Source organism: Uloborus diversus, chromosome 2 (assembly GCF_026930045.1).
Source record: "Uloborus diversus isolate 005 chromosome 2, Udiv.v.3.1, whole genome shotgun sequence".
In the NCBI taxonomy this organism is placed as follows: Eukaryota; Metazoa; Arthropoda; class Arachnida; order Araneae; family Uloboridae; genus Uloborus; species Uloborus diversus.
Window position 1 is genome coordinate 37,922,398 of NC_072732.1, and position 18,056 is coordinate 37,940,453.

Here is an 18,056-nt window from a genome sequence, read left to right on the forward strand (position 1 = left end):
CCACGACGCCGTAAAACAGAAACATTGTTAGGCAGAAACGTAACATGGCTCATTTTCAGTTTTTGTTCAGTTTCAGGAGAGCGTGGACTCCACATGAGCAGAATATTTTACGCTGAAAGGAACAGCGCCATCTGAGTGGAATAATCTTCCCATTCTCACTAGATCTTTGTTATTTAATCAATGTCCCCATAATACTTTGATTAGGGGACTTATTATTATTGGGGCGTAGATTTAACTCATAATAAAGCATTACCAGAAATAATGCGGTTGCATTGTATTTTTTTATACTATAAAGTAGGAGTGGTAACTTGGTGAGATTGGCAGTAAATAACGGAGCTTTCACCATCGTTTAACTCAGCATGTTATTTTAGATTAAGATGAAACTTTAAATGAAAGTCAATGACCTGTTCTGTTTACTTGGCGGCTTCTTAATTTTAATTTTAGTAGATTTTTTGCTGAAGAGTACCAAAAATTGATGATAAATTTCCAATGTATTAACTTAGTTGATATTTTGCTTGGTATTGAATAAAATGCCATGTTTTGTGTCTTCACCATTCATTTATTTATATCTTCAAAAATTTGCAAAATATTAATAAAAATAACAATGATAATAATTAATAAATATATAAAATAAAATAAATAAATTAATGAAAAATAAAGTTCGTTAAAATTTTGACTTCTTGAATTTAAAATATGTTTTCCTAGTCATGAATTGTGATAAGACCCAACTCGTTGGATTTCGTGTTTCTACGGATGGAATGGAAATGGCCAAGAAATTTGCACCCGCCATATTATGATTGGTGTTGCAATAAGGAAAAATATTTTATGGCTGATATCTACCAGTGCACTTATAAAAAATATTATTTACAGCGAAATGTTATATATTTTTATTCCTTATCAATCTTAATAGAAATTAACTAAAAACTCAGTGGCACAACAGCTCATGGGGGTCAAGGCCTGTTGTGCCGACTCAGTTTACGAGACTGAGGGCTCTGGGATGGAAGGGCAGATGTTTTGGTCAGGTGGTCACCCAAACGCGGAACCCTCGGCATTTAGTTCCCAAGCACGCTTGGTACTCCTTTTATCGACACACTGAAAGATGAAAGGCTGAGTCGAAAGTACCCAACCCGGGAATCGAAACTGGGTCCGTGGCGTGGATGGGATCTAGTAATCTGGAAATTAAGTATATATATATGATGTTCTGTTGTTTAAGTTTCATTATACAGGTGTTTTTCATGAAAAGAACCTTTACACAAAAAACCCTATAACATGTTTCATTTCAATAAATTTAAACAACTGAATCATGTCCCCTTGGTCTCTTCTTTGCTCAAGACTGTACATTTTTAGCATTCTAAGCCTGGAATCATAGCCTAAATAAGAAAGTCCATTCATTAGCCTTGTAGCCTGCCTTTGAACCCTTTCCAGTACATCAATATCTTTCTTAAGATGAGACCAAAACTGAACAGCATACTCCAAATGAGGTCTTACCAAACTTCTGTATAAGGGCAGAAGAACTTCTTTAGATTTGTTTGAAATAGATCTATTGATAAACCCAAGCACCTTATTGGTTTTGTTACTAGCTATGCTGCACTGTTAACTAAAATTTAAATCCTGACTTATTAAGACGCCCAGATCAGCAACTTTTTCTGCCTGACTAATGACTGAACCTTGCAAATAATAACTTGTACACTTATTTCCATGCCCTGAATAGCACTTGACATTTCCCAACATTAGCAGTCATACCCAATTTATCAGCCCACTCCGTAATATGATCTAGATCCTCTTGCAGCTGATTTGCTTGTTCTTCATTTTCTACAATCCCCATAACTTAGACATCATCAGCAAAACAATTCATATTCCCAGAAATATTTTTATGAATATCGTTCATAAAAACAATGAACAAAACAGGCCCTAACACTGACCCCTGAGGAACCCCAAAATTTAATTGATGTGTACTAATTCTAACAAAAATTTTTTTTAAAGCTATTAAGAGTTTAGTTAAAATTTAAAATATGTAGTCAAAAAAATTAATTTACACAATTTATTAAATAACATTAAAAATTCATCAAATTGTAGAATTGTTCACCCATTTCATTATTTATCTCTACCTTCGTCAAGCGATCACGTTACAATAATCCAGCCAGAAATGTGGTATTAAAAGTTTTATTAAAATATAAAATATTCCATCAAAACTACAGCAAACAACTTTACATGTTTTCAATCACGCCAAGTTATGCAAACTTAACCAAAAAACATCATAATTATTAAAAGCTGCATTAAAAATGTAAAACTTGTCACAAACTAAATTAATTAATCTACGTAGGTCAGTCAGAAAGTTAGTTGCACTTCTTCATAAATCTGTTCCGTCTAAGACAATTTTGATGAAACTCTATGGCAATACTTCAGACATGTACCTCTATTGTGTGATGTACCGGCTTCCCCAAGACAAGTTCAGCTTTTCTGATTGTCAGTCGCAAACATGTCTCGACAGCTGCAAGTAGCATCCAAATTGGAAATGCGTGCAGTGATTCAATTTTGAGGGCAAAAAGGTGCAACTGCACTGAAATTTATGTGCAGTAGTATGAAGTGTATGGTGAAAATGCAATGTCACAATAAGGTATCCTGTGAAATGGTGCAACATGTTTAAGAATGGACGTACAGATATTGACGACGCTGAACGCGAGGGAAAACCAAGTTTATGTGGGAGGTGTGGAATCACCTTCCCAAGCTACCCTAACTTTTCACCTCCTGACTGCGATGTTTTTGGTCCCATAAAACAAGAACTTTCAAAGCGACCATGCCATGCGGATGACGAAGTGAAAGATGCAACCCAACAATGGTTATCGGACATTGGGCGGGATTACTTTGCAGATGGCATTGAGAAACTTGTACCACGCCTCGACAAGTACTTAAATAACGGAGGTGGTTATGTTAAAAAGTAGATTTTGAATGGAACTTTAAGATGGGAATAAAGTTATAGTAAAATTTCAATCACTTTTCTGTTTTCTTGAGCAGTGAAACTAACTTTCTGACTGACCCTCGTATTTCCAATCTCGCCAAGTGATCAATAACTCAACAAAACATGTCATAAATTAGAAGTTCTATTCAAATGCACAGCAACCCGCAACTAAATTAATCATTATTTTTTTGAATCGTGCCAAGAAATCATATTTCCATAACCCTGACTAATTTTCAATGAAATTCTTAGAATCGAGTCATGATGACATGATTACACATTTCGGATAAATGGACTTTGGAAGCCTTAAATAAATCTTTTTTTAGCCTATCACTGATTGCTGTTCATTCAACTACTTTCAATTGATTGTTTGTTATTAATTTTTCGGTACTGTTGAACTTCTCTAATGGACATTTACCAAATGCACCGTTCGTTCATGCAACATAACCATGACAGGCGCCATCATTAAATATGTTTACATTTGATGGTTAACTTCCATTGGTTGTTGGACAAAGTAAAAATCTATCAGAAACATACTGAGTTCAATATTTTTCAGCTCTTGATTACGCCGTGTTAACGCTGAACGAAAACAGAAAGATTCGGATGTAGCTAAGATTTTACGTTTCTGCTTTCGGTTTCTGTCTATGTGAAGCCCACTTCTAACTTATTTTTCAGCTGATTCCAATCAAGTTACATAGAATTTGAATTCGTCATTAACAATTTCAATTTGTATTTCTTCTTTTTTTTTTTTTTTGCATAATCGTAACCAAATTTTTGATTTATGCATGTGTGCAAATAAAAGTGTTCAAAACATACTGCAACAATTATCTTAAATGCAATAAAGGACAATTTTTGAACTGAAGGGGAAAAATATATATTTGTGAGTCTTTTACAACTTTGTGAAGATTTTCTTCTCCTGACTATGGTGCCGTTTCATGATCTAAAATTAAATTACCAGTAAACTACTTTAGCAAAATGCCAATAATTTGTTTCTAAAAATTGCCAAGCTAACTATAGTTTTTGTTTATTATAGTTTAAAAAAAGAAATTTCACAAGTTTTAAAATATAAGTACATACATTTAATTGCCAATTTATTCTTCTTTATTCCATGATTGAAAAAAGAATTTTCATTGAAACATTACGTGAAACTTAAATGCAAAAACCATTTAAAAAATTAAGAATTTATTTGCACTTAAACATTGCACATTTAATAACATTCCTTTGAGTAGTGAATGCTACTGAAATTTGGTGGCGATGTGAATTTTCTTTCATAACTCTACCAATTCTTACACAAGGAAGTTTTTATGCAAAAGAGTTATTGGCAACTTTTTTAAGTAAAATATTTTTTAAATGAACATTTGAGTAAAATTTTATCAAACACTCATTAATTAAAGCTGAATTATATTTGTAGTTCTGCATTATGAATATTGTAGTAAATATGAATTGATTCAATTACACCCCTTTAGTGTTTACACTTTTGGACAGTTTAAGACACTTTCGGACAGTCCAAAACCCATCTCTGCCTCTAGGGCTTGGAAGGTTTATTAAAGAAACATGCTACCAACACAGCAAGACTGTTGACTTTACTGGAGAAAGAGACAACAAATTTTGTTTTTTAAATATTCGAGATGTAAATGTTTCATTATGCGGCAGACATCAAGTCTTAAGTCTAATTCTTCAGTCACTCGATCTAACATGTCATGACCAATTGTCGTCCATTTTCCAACAAGACGGGCCACCATCCATCATCTGACAGATTTTCCCCATTTCTTTAATAACAAGCTTCCTAGTCGTTTGGTTTGACGAGGTTCTGATGGTGACCACCTTCTTCCATTTAGTCCATGGCTATGGTGCTATACGGATCTGATTCCAAGCAATTTTTTTATGGTGTTATATCAAAGAGCGTGAGTTTGGAGCTTATGGACCATGTGATTTAACGCCAAAGATCACAACCCAATTTTCTTAGACTGATTGCGCATGTTACAGTGAGTGATACAAAAATTTGACTTCAGACTTTATATCTGCTGCAATGCAAAAGACATTGCAGCAGATATTGAACATTTTGGAAACAAAACTTATACAGTTTCATTCGCCAGTAAAGTCAGCGTTGCAGTTGCATTGGTAATTTATTTGTTTCGGTAGATCTTTCAAAGCCTGGAGGGAATTTCAATATGTATTTGAAAAAAAAAAGTTAGACTAGGGTGTCGCAAAAAATTTGTACTTTTTCAAAGGTTGTTGCGTGTCTGAAGAGCTTGAGAACCCCTGTTTCATAGTTTATAGTAAAGAAATGTGACAAGTATAGAGTGATAAGGAGTTAACTGTAGGTTTTAGTGCCCAGACATTTTAGGAGATGCAAAGCACCTCAATAGCCAGGAGAATTATGTCCTTGCAGCCTGATTTTGGTTACCAACAAAAGAAAAATACTCAGTATTTCTAGTAGTTGTAGTGAGTAGTTCACACACATTGCCCCGATTACCCATAGTAGGGTTTGTAGCACTTCTTAAGAAGTTTGAATCTGGATATTACAACTTGATTCCTTAGCTATTTTTAAGCTCCCATTATACCCGCCACAAGGGACCCTCTGTTAGAAACGAACCCAAGTTTATAGCACTTATTTCAAACCATTTGGAATTTAGTCAACAACTTATTGCATGACACAGTGAAAGTATATTAACATAAAATGCTTTCCTATCCAAATTAAAATATTTTAAAGGAAATTTAAAGCCATGCAAAAGTCACAGCCAATTTAAGAAATTAGAAAAAGAAAAAAAGGTCCTTATCCACAATAAAATTGTTCAATTAAAGCAAAGAATAAAAAGTATGAATTTTCTTTAAAATCTAAAAGATATAATAAGACAAAAAGTAACATAACAGCTTGCAGACTGAAATACAACTCTTAATATTACCAAAATTCAAATTCTGCGTCAACCAGCCTTTCATTGAAAAATTTCCCGTTTTAAGTAAAAAGCGTTCAACAGTGACAGGTAATCTTGAAAAAATGTCATGATCTATAAATTTTTAGACAAAAATAAAACATGTAGTTTAGTCTTTTTAAAGATAATCATCATGGGAAATCGGTCAATGCAGGAACGATCCTGACAGATAAACGGGAGGCAACCCTATATTTTGGCGCTAAATGATATCATTCTCAGACTTGGCGACAAGGATTCTTCCTGTATAGGGATGGAAGTTTTAGTTCCTTTCGAGGAACTAGTTCGTTTAGTTCATCTCAACCTTGTGAACTAGTTCAATGAACTAGTTCAAATGAACTATTCAGAGCTTTTTGGCGGGAAAATATAGTCACATGTTCCCAGATAGGTAGCTCTCCCTTTTTAAAGGCCGGGGGGGGGGGGGGATAAATTTTGCAATTTGCCGGGCTGTGGAAATTTGGGCTGATTGAATTTTCGCTTATTTATGTATATTTTTTGGCGAATTTCCGCGTATTTATTCATATTTTTCGGTTTAATTATCAAAACTAATATTTTTTAACAATCAGGGGTTCCAACGTGGGGGAGAGGGGGGGGGGTCATAACACAGGCTGCGCCATTGAAATTTTTAGGAAGAGGGGTAGTAGGGGTATTTTTTCTTTTTTTCGGGGGAGGCTCCTGCTTTGGGGGGATTCGTGATTTTTAGAGGGTTGCGCCTTTGTTCAGAGGGGGGGGGGACCCCTTGAGCAATACATTAATGCATATATACATCTTTACAATTATTTTTAACTCATTTTCTTTTACCATTAAGTATTCATGTTGATTTTTAATTTTTTGCGTCACACTTCATGTTCTGTGTTAAAGTTTCGTCATTTTAGAGATTCGTTGGTCTTGTTACCAAAATTAATGTTTCAGAGTTATTCATTTTTGTTTTCATCCTCACATTTACTTTCAAGAGCATTTTTTAATTCTCAATCGATAGCGTACACAGGCTTAGCCCCCCCCCCCCCCGCTTATGGAATAGAAAAGTGTGCAGAAGTTAAAATTAAATAATAATAATAATAAATTTTAACATAGTATTATTTCAGAACGTGCGGCTTCCTACCTCTTGCCCTCCCCCCCCCCTCGCGCCCAGGATTTTTATTTAACTACTTAAGTTATTCTCCCCCCCCCCCCCTTCCCTTCATTTCGCCACTAATTCGCTAAGAATATTTACTGGTTCTGCTCTGCAAACAATTCATGGCGACAGAGCTGTATTAACTGAAATGTTTTACTGTATTGGTTTTTAATTCAATGTATTTTATGATATGATTGTGTTCCTTTTTCATTTTCTTTTGAATATTTTAAACTCTCAAATATTTTGTTGAAATATTTTGCCTTGAAAGCGACTGTAGGAATTCGGGGGTACAAACTGACGCCCTCTTGCCTCAGGCAGCAACTTTTTAAGGGCACCCTCATTTGTGTTTTTCTCGTTGAAACTCCTTATAAAAACTCAAAAAAAAAAAAAAAAAAAATAGACAAGGCGCCAGTTTCAAAAGATATACCACGATGACTAGGAAAGATTGTAGAGCCAGCACTGAAAAGTGATAATTTACTTAACACAACCAAAACGATATACTACATGTTAAAAAAAATAATAAAAACTTACGGAGATTAATTCAAAAACTATATAAAAAAAAAAAACTTAAGGGGTCAACAAACTTGACTAGTTGCGAAGTTTTCAAAACACATTGAGCAAATGATATTGTACTCATTTTATGAAATATTGTATTTTTATTGTATTTGAAAACAATGATTTTTACGTTGTTGCGGACGTAACACGTACAAGTCAATATTTGTATACTACACAAATTGTTTTTAGAAAGTTGATGCTTCGTTTATGATACATATAAGGGTTCCTTTTATTGGAATATACCACAATAAAATGCCTAAAAATTCCAGGGGAAAACTGCAAATTTATGCGCAAAAATCTCACACCCGTGCAAATGGATTGAGAAATAAAATAATAGTTTAAAAAACTAAAAAAACACGCTTTCGTAGCAAAATGAACTAAAAAGTGAAAAATAATCTTTGGATGATAGTAGTTGACCAATCAATTAATTTTAATGTAATACAAAAAAGCGCGGGGGGGGGGGGGGGGGGGGCTTCTTATCAGTTGTCTTGAATTTCCTCCATTTGTTGTCCAAGTAAAAAATGTAAATAGATAGCACCCCCACGCTCTTTTGTATTACATTAAAATGAATTGATTGGTCAACTACTATCATCCAAAGATTATTTTTCACTTTTTAGTTCATTTTGCTACGAAAGCGTGTTTTTTTTAGTTTTTTAAACTATTATTTTATTTTTCTGTTTTTTAGTCTTATGTCGGAGAATTATCAGGCGAAGAAACTATTTATAAAACGAGTGCGAGGTAATATCTTAAAGTTAAGATAAGGGCACCCCGATGGGAAGCTACTGTAAGTCATTGATGTATGTTTGCGGAAATCATATTTATACTTAAAAATTTGAGATGCATTTAAATAAAAGTTTTGTTCATCAATGATCTGATCAGCAATGAATTTCCAATTGAAGGCTTACCTAAATTTTGGCATGAAATTAGTTAAAAACAATTATATTTCATGTTCAAATTACCTTGGAACATTGGAACAAATTTTGTCTGATGCAGAAAAATTAAAGGTTTTCGTAGGTATTTTAAAATAATTTTTGCGAGCATTTTTTAATGTATTTTTTAAAATTTTTCCTTTTTCACATTGTTGGATTTATGCCAAAATATTGATTAAAACTGGAGGAAACTAACAATTAAAAGAGTTAATTAATTAATTTAATTATAGAATATTGCATTGTCATCGGGTGTGAGGTCGCGTGCCAAATTTCAAAAGAATCCGATCGCAGGAAGTGGGCAAAATTTGAGCTGCAAGATTCCGTTACAAGATACATACAACATACATACATACATACAGGTGAAGCTAATAAAAGCGTGTTAATAAAAATATGAGTTTTAAGAAAGGCAGAACATTTTTATTAGAAAGCACAAAAAAGTCGTTCCTAATTTCTTTTGCACTGTCGAAAGAGGAAAAAAAAAATCTTTACAAAGCCTTTTTCTTTTCATTTTAAAGTCCATTTGTGCAATGGAAATAATTTGAAGTTTAAATTAAAAAACAAAATAATAATCTGTCAATTTAATTCTGAAATAAGCGCACCCAATGCATGTGACGAGGCGCACATACTCCGCCTATTTCACTAATCACGCCACATCCATCGTGCATCGCGATTGAATTGAAAGGAAAGTCAAGAATATTCCCGAACTTTCCCCCACCCGCCTCTGCTAAACAATAGCTCCATTGAATCTTGAATGACTGAACGAAAAGCAGATGCACTGCGAGAGACACGCAGGAAAACTGGTCGAACTAGATGCAATACTGAACTAAACAGTCAGCTTTTAGTTCAGGGAACTAGATTTCTAGTTCAGTGAACTAGATGAGGAAAGAACTACTGATGAACTAGATGCCAAATCGAACTAAAAATCGAACTAAGAACTAAACGAACGAACTAGTTGCCAAATCGAACGAGAGAAAGAGAACTAAACGAAATCGAACTAAGAACTAAATGAACGAAGAACTAAACGAACTAAGAACTAAACGAACTAAGAACTAAACGAACTAAGAACTAAACGAACTAGTGAACTAGATTGTTTTCTACTGAACTAAAAGCTGAACTAGTTCGATTGAAAGACCCGTTCACTGTGACCGGGTCCGAACTAAACGTTCCATCCCTATTGTACCTCGTGCGTAGTTTAAAAAATGGCTTGAAGAATGCAGTGATGAGTAATGTGTTAATGTATTTATTATGATGTGATTTTTACAATTAAATATGCATGAAAGTAAGTGAAACATTTTCTTGGATGTGACTATATTAAGTTGTATCTTTTTGTTTTTTTTATTTTGAAAAAAGAGCATGTTCCTTTATTTATGCTTACTGTCTGACCACGGATTGTATGGAATGACAAACACCGTTTTACAGCCGGAAATAGATAAATTTATTATTTTTTACCGATGTCAGCTTTTGCAGAAGCAAAGTCTCATCAAATGAGCGGAATACGCGCTTCAAATTTTTTCTTTTCCCCCTTATTCACATATAGATTCGTTGATCTGGACGTTTGAAAACCATGCAATCTGTAATTGGACAGTACAACGGTCATGAAATTAAAAGCATGTATTAAGATTTATTATGGCTAGGCCTTAGGTTTGTTTCTAGATTATCATTCTGTGCATCTGTACTTTCAATCCGGACAAAATTTATATTTATTTATGCCATAATTAGACGTCTTTCAGATATCTAATATAATATGGGAAATTGTTGTTAGACGTTAGCTTGCATAGGTGTGCATTAAATAAACGTTTCTCGTGTGCTTGAGATTTTTGCTTCCCCCCCCCCCCCTTGGATAATCGAAACTATTAGGCTTCTTTTAATTTCCCGCCTAAATTAACGTACATTTCTTTAAGACGTCCTTAAGGATTCTTCCTGTAAGCGTGCATGTATTCACATCATTAAACGTTTATCCTTTGTGAAACATTTAGATGTTTCCTTTTCCTTGCATAATTAAAGCTACTGAGTTGCTTAATTATCCAAAATTAACAATCATTTTTCTCAGACGTGTTGACTTTTGTCAGAATTGCAGGGCTCGGAGTTGTCCTGGAATTCCTGATTTTTTTTTTCATGTCCTGGAATGTCCTTGAATGTTTAAAAATGTCCTGGAATTCCTGGAATTTCAAGCCTTTCTTTTTGTTTGAATGAATAAAAAATAAAGTTTTCCCCGTTGAAAAAAAAAGCGTGAAAACTGCAATCCCATCGCCGGGCTGTATTCATTTGCCGTCAACCGTCCCCTCAGCTGATCACGTGGGCCATCTAGGTTCAGCGCATGCGCTGTGTGCGAAACGATCGTGCGCCTCTCGAGGATTGGAGGGTTCACGTTCACACCTTCGCCGCTGTAAAAATACTGGTAGAAATTTTTTTAGTTTTAAGTAAAACATGTATTTTTTTAAAACTGTTGCATGTACACTTATTTAACAATCAATAATTTATTTTCTAAGATTAAAAAAGCTGCCCACTTTTTCCGAAAATACGAAAACTTGAAAATTTTAATTTTTTATAAACCCTAAGGCTTTTTGGTTTTAGCATTTATTTCAAAAATGTTTTTTGCTTAATGATCACAATAATTATGTCGAAATATCTCTGCATTCATTTGCTTATATATTGGTTTGAACATTTTCTGTGATCTATTATGTAAACAATCTTAATTTCTTATCTTATGTTTTATAAAGGTTCAACATGCTCTAAAAATTTTAGTAATTTATAAAATGCTTATTCAATGCACAGTTTTGTTAAACATATTATACTGAGTGCAAAAAAATATTATTTAAAAATTACTTTCTTAATAGAAAAAAATCCTTAGTGATTTTGCTAACATGGAAGCACAAAAAAGGACCATTCAGAAAAAACACTTCAAAGTTTTGCTTTTCCATTAAAACACATAGCGGGAATGAACTAAAATCATGCATAACCTTTTAAATAATTGAGCTAGATTGATATTTTTTCCGTGTGTTCAAAGCAATTTTAAAATCCATTAAAATTTTTTTGGGTCAAAAGGTCATTTTTGAGGTTATGTGACTCCTTAAAGCCCATTGCAATTATAGTTTTTTAGTTGGCAAATATCACTAGGTTCCTAATTTTTTTTCTAAAATTTTGGTCATAATTTTTTTTTTAAATGTTAATTCAATTTCAAAAATTTATTTTGTTGGAAATTTCAATTTGAATTGTTTTTAAAAATATTTTTTTTTTTTTTTTTTTTTTTAATATTGTTTTAGTACAATTGGGGATTTCCCTGAAATTTTCATTTACTAATATTGTTCCGGCAAAGGCAAGCTTAAATTTTCCTTCCTTTGTAATTCATGTTTATTCCTCATCTTTGGGTTACAAAAAGCCTGTTAATAACATTTGAATAATTTATGGAAATTTATTAATCTTTGGAGAACATATAAATACATAACATTTGGAATATTCTGCTTGTGTATCCTACTTTTTCAATTCACAGTAAAGCTCAGTGATGTTTTTAAGAGGTAAGTTGCTAGATTGTTCATTTTGTTGGTCCTTATTTCATCAAGATCTTTGTAAAGTTGTTAATGAATTAAAAAAATCAAGAGAATTGCTTCTCATTAAAAATGTATTAATATATAATATGTTCATGAGTGTATAATGTATATATGTAACAATGTTTCAACAAACATCTAAACTAAAATGTGTTGCTATCATAATTATTTAGAAAATAGTTTGACATCTCATGAACAGAGTATTTTTTGAAATTTACATGCAAGTTGATATTACTTTAGCTGATAACTTTTTTCTTCTTTTTTTGAGAACTGTTAAAAATACTGAATTTTCATGGGTCTAGCAGCTGCAGTTGCTAGTTTTATTTCATTGTTTATGTCAAGAGTTCCCAATCTTTGCTGCGGCACCCTGGGATTCCCTAGGAGAAGACGAAGTGTCCATGGTATCACTAAATCTGCATGTAACACATAGAGTAGGGTGCTAGGAGGAAATTCTAATTCCTCATAGTACCCTCTAATTCCTCATATAGGGGTACCAGAAATCGGAAGAATTTGCGAACCCCTGGTTTATTTTCCTTCTAAATTCATCTTATGGCCTTATCTGCTAGCTGGAGATCATAGTTTTCATTTTATAGTGATGAAAATTAGTAGATATACTTATTGCTGGGACTAAGCAGTACTGCCAGTGTTTCCTGGATAAATAATTAAGTAAATAAACAGATTGAATTAACCATTTATTCTTCTGTGCCATAATAGTTATATATTGTAGGTTCCACTTGCTCCGAAAGTAATCTGTAAAGTCATGAATGATGTCCTGGAATTGTCCTGGAATTTTATTAAAATTATGTCCTGGAATTTTTAAATTTGAACTCCTACCCCTGGAATTGTTCCTGTCAGCCTTTAGCGTGCGTAGATTTGCGTCAACTAGAAATCTGTTATCGTGAGTAAATTGTTTAATTTCCTTCATTTAGTAAAACTATTTTGATGTATAATTAATTTAACTACTACTGCCAGAATTAAATTTATTCCTGTCATGTATTCTTAAGGGCAGATTCCTCCTGTTAGGCCATTAGCGTTCAAAGATGTGTTTCTAATGAACGCTATTGAAAATTGTACTGTAAAGCATTTTTGTTCCTTGAACAATTAGGAATATTTAGCAGCAAATTTAATTTTCTGCCAAAATTAACTTTCTTTCAGATATCAAGTCTTGAGTAAGGATTCTTTCTGTCTCCTGTGTAGTTGAGCATCAAATGACTTCATTCTGACATTTATTTTCTTTTCCTGTTGCATAGTTGAAACCATTTAGGGCCATACCTCCGTCACATGTGGGACAAAAATACGCTTAAATTTCATTAACATTTCGTCATATCTCTTAATATTTTAATGAAACTGGGGTAAGCAATTTTTTTAATCTTTAAATTTGATACAAAGATACTTCTGAAACAATTTTGTTATTTAAATTAAAATTTATTTACATGCGTCGCGTGCGGGACATCTAAAGTCAACCTCTGGTAACTTGCTTGTGGATAAGCTAGTATTTTTGCTCTATTAATACAGCAATGACGAAACAAATTGCAGATTTTGAAAGCTATGGTTCTAATGTAAAGGAAACATATCTCATAAGTTTAGAAATAATTATTTAAACCATTGAAAAAAAAAATATGTCTATGCCTATTCCATTGAAAATGGTCATTTTGTCCTGCACGTGACAGTTTCTGTATTTCATAAAAAATAATTTTCGAAGAAAGTTTTGGCTAAAGACAGGGGTGATTGTGTTCCGGTATTTTACAGGATTTCCGGTATTTTCATCTTGAATTCCGGTATCTTCATCTTCGAAAATACCGTAACTTCTATATTTTCAGAAAAACCCACTTTTGTAAAATTTAGGGAGATTAATGAAATGCCAAAAGTCCAAATTGAAGACGTTTTGTTTGGTATAAAGCTTAAGCTACGGTCATGGTTTGTAAACTCTATGGTAATTATCGAAGAACAGCTGGGGTGGGGGATTGAATAAAAGCTAGATAACAAGAATCCTTGAAAAAATTTAAGAAATGAGAAAAATTAAAAGAATTTAATTCCCACCATGCACATGGACGTATTAAGTCCAATTAAAACTTCAAGTTTTAGCCCCAACAAATAATTATGTATATAAATGATTTATATACATAATATAATGTGTACATACACATAATGTATATATATATGACCATCAAAACACTTTTTCTTCTTGGGGAAAAAAAAGTTCAGGTATTTTTTCATGGAGTCACAATCACCCCTGTAAAGAAGTCCCTCGTGCATTTGTGATGTCTTAAGCAACAAAATTTTGTTAATTATCCTTTTAAATTATTATTTTTTATGAAATATATACGAAGCGTCACGTGCGGGAAAAAATTACCGTTTTCCGTGGAATAGCCCTTTAACTGTTCAATTTCCCGGCAAAATATTATTTTCAAAAATTAACTCTGTAAAGGTTCTTCCTGTTAAGTCCCCTTCCCTTCAACCATCATATCTTTTCTTCTTGTTGAATATTCTCCCTATTAGCCTTCCCGGGTGTGCCAAAAATGAACATTTATTAATTTTCATATTCTTAGTGTCAGAAATCAGTATGCTGTTTAATTTTCTGTCAAAATTCATGCACTTTAGGTATTATTCTTATCCAAAATTATAAATGTGTAACAAATAGGTGTTTATCATGAGTAAAATACTTATTTCCTAATCCTTACATAGTTGAAACTATTTAGCTGTTTAATTCATTACTTAAAATTATGCCAGATTTTTAATCTCTACTGAACTTTAACTTTGTCTAGCAACAAATTAAAGATTTTGGTAGTTTGCTAAGAGCTAAATTATTTAAGCATGAAACACTATTCTATCAAATTAGTAGGGCACCTGGTACATTTGTCAATAGAACCTGAAGTATAAGTTCACCTTTCAGTGAGCAGTCATTGTTAGAGCAATGATTGAAATCTTTGAGATTGTGGGTTTTTCACTGGTCAGTCATCAGTTCCAAGTTCATCTGATGCACAAAATTCCTGCAGACATGTGTATAAAAATGCTTTATTTCAGTGTGCCCAAAGTTTAATGTTCTATTTGTATTATGAATACATTTTTCGCTTATTGTATATTTTTCAGAAGGGTTCCTCCATGTTAGTTTACCAAGATGGCAATTGTTTGATCCTGAATAGCAAGAGGATGGAAACTTAAAGCACAACACTAGTTGAATTTAGACTTTGCATGACAGTTACTTTATTAAAGTCTGCTGCAAAGTCTTAATTTTGCTGGTAATAATGCTTTAACTGTACCTTTCAATGAACAAGAACAACCATTAGAATCTTTGAAATGCTGGGTCTATGCTTTGCAGTCAGAAATCAGTATTAAGTTCATCTGATGCACAAACTTCCTGTGGGATAAGTATAAAAATAATTATTTCAATGTGCCCAAAGTTGAATGTTCAATTTGTATTGTGAACTATGAATACATTTTTTGCTTATTGTATATTTTTCAGAAGCGTTCCTCCATAATAGTTTACCAAGATGGCAATTGTTTGATCCTGAATAGCAAGAGGATGGAAACTTAAAGCACAACACTAGTTGAATTTAGACTTTGCATGACAGTTACTTTATTAAAGTCTGCTGCAAAGTCTTAATTTTGCTGGTAATAATGCTTTAACTGTACCTTTCAATGAACAAGAACAACCATTAGAATCTTTGAAATGGTGGGTCTATGCTTTGCAGCCAGAAATCAGTTTTAAGTTCATCTGATGCACAAACTTCCTGTGAATATAAGTATAAAAATAATTATTTCAATGTGGCCCAAAGTTGAATGTTCAATTTGTATTGTGAATTATGAATACATTTTTTGTTTATTAATGTATCTATTTTTCAGAAGGGTTCCATGTTAGTTTACCAAGATGTCAATTGTTTGATCCTGAATAATGAGAAGATGGATGAGGTTATTGAAACTTAAAGCATACTAGTTGAATTTAGAACTTGCACAACAGTTACTTTATTGAAGTCTGCTGTGAAGTACTAATTTTGCTGGCAATAATGCTTTAAAACCGACTTGTTAAAATTCAAGTGCATTCAACATCAGTCATATAGTGTAGTCTAAATATATGATTCTTGTGTCTGATGTAATAAAAAGCATTTACAGAATTAATATAAAGGGATGTTGTCACTTAATTTATGACTAAAAACCTCTTTATAAATGCTAACATTTTTTAGGCTTAATTTTCATCGAGATAAAAAGTTTGGTTTGAACATTTTTACTTGGTCACAGATATATTTTATTTCTGATACAATTATTTTGCTTAGAATTGTAACACGGCCGGCTTAAAAAAAATCTGTATTATTCTGTTTTAAAACAAATTCTTGCTGTTATCATACCAAGAATGAATATGCTTCTCTAAGTTATTCCTGTAGTTAGCTCAGTACTCTAAAGTTTTTCCTGGTGCAAAAGTTTCATAAATGTCAAAAGAAAAACATTTACAAAACTTCTTTGGCATGCTGGCATTAAAACTTAGAGAGCACTATCTGTAATTTTATGGTGTAAGAAATTAGGGGTATGAGGAAAGTAGAAATTAAGCAAAGTATTCTAGTGAGGAGAATCAAAAAGAAAATGAGCATTAAATCAACATTGCATTTTAAGTAAAAGGTATCAGCAAAACCTTAGTGTATAATAGTAGTGGTATATATGCTTTATGGTATTGATATGTTTCAAAAATCCCATCAAAGCAATGACATATATTGTTTTTTCAATTATGTATTTAAATATTAAATTTCAAAGCTATAGTTAAAAGAGAAAATGATTGCCTTTCTTTGGGTCAAATATATTTTTCTTGTACTTTAATTTATTGTTTTCTACAAAAGCACTATATTAGTAGTTAATGGTAAAAATAATATAGTAGTTTGGTAACAAGTTTAGCATGATAGTCATTAGGCATGTATTTTCCGTTGGGGATTTTAAAAAGATCATCCTTTCAAATTAACAGAGGAGTAATTTTAAGCTATATTCATATTTCAATGTCAAGAACATTTGAGCAAGAGCATTAAAAATATTCGCACCATGCTGAATAAGTGCTGAAAAGCATGTGGTGACATTCCTCAATTTATCATACCATCCAATTTTTATGAATGTTTTATTCTGGATTTGGTTATATGCTGTAATTGTGTTTTTTAATGTTAGCATTTAAACAACACACATTACAATTATAAATGGGCAATTTTGCTTCTAAATTAAAAAAAAAACCACAGCATTATATTTTGCATATGCTTCACACTTAGCAGGTTTTATTTTATAATACAATCAATGTAATTGACGTTCGATTTTAACAAATTTACTGTAGTACATTCGTCCCTCGAATAATACGGTACTTGCACAACACGGTTTCGATATTACACAGTACGAAACTTCAATTTAATACTTCATGGTTTTGATATAACACGAAAGTTATCTTTAATAAAGAAGACATTTCTTTTTTGTTTAATACATTCTGTTAATGTTTGATAACTCTAATGAGGTTTTACTTTGTTTTTCATGAAACTTGGTTTCGATATAACACGATAGACATGCTTTGATTTACATTATTTCTAAGTCTCGTATAACACGGTTTCGATACAACACGATACATATTGACATGATTTTTACTATGTACATGATTAATTAGTGTGAAAAATATGTTAATAAGTTTAAAAAAGTCTCGTATAACACGATTTCGATACTACACGGAACGAATACGAGAGACGCCTGTATATTTACAAGAAAATTATTCAGCTTTATATATTAAATAGTTTTATTAAGAATAATATTTAACTTTATGTTTCACATAGTGTTTCATTAAGAGTTTGTCAAATTTTAATCTATTCAGAATTCTATCATGTCTCATATGAAACACATTACTTGGAAAATTCTTTTCTATTTTAAACAATTGTTATCGTTTTTTTTTTTTTCCTCCTTAATCCGTTTGCTATATGAACATTTTTCTGTATTAAACGTTTTTTTTTTAATTACTAAAAAGTCATAGTTTTGATTTTTTGAGCAATCACGATTGCTTATTGCTTTTACTTGACT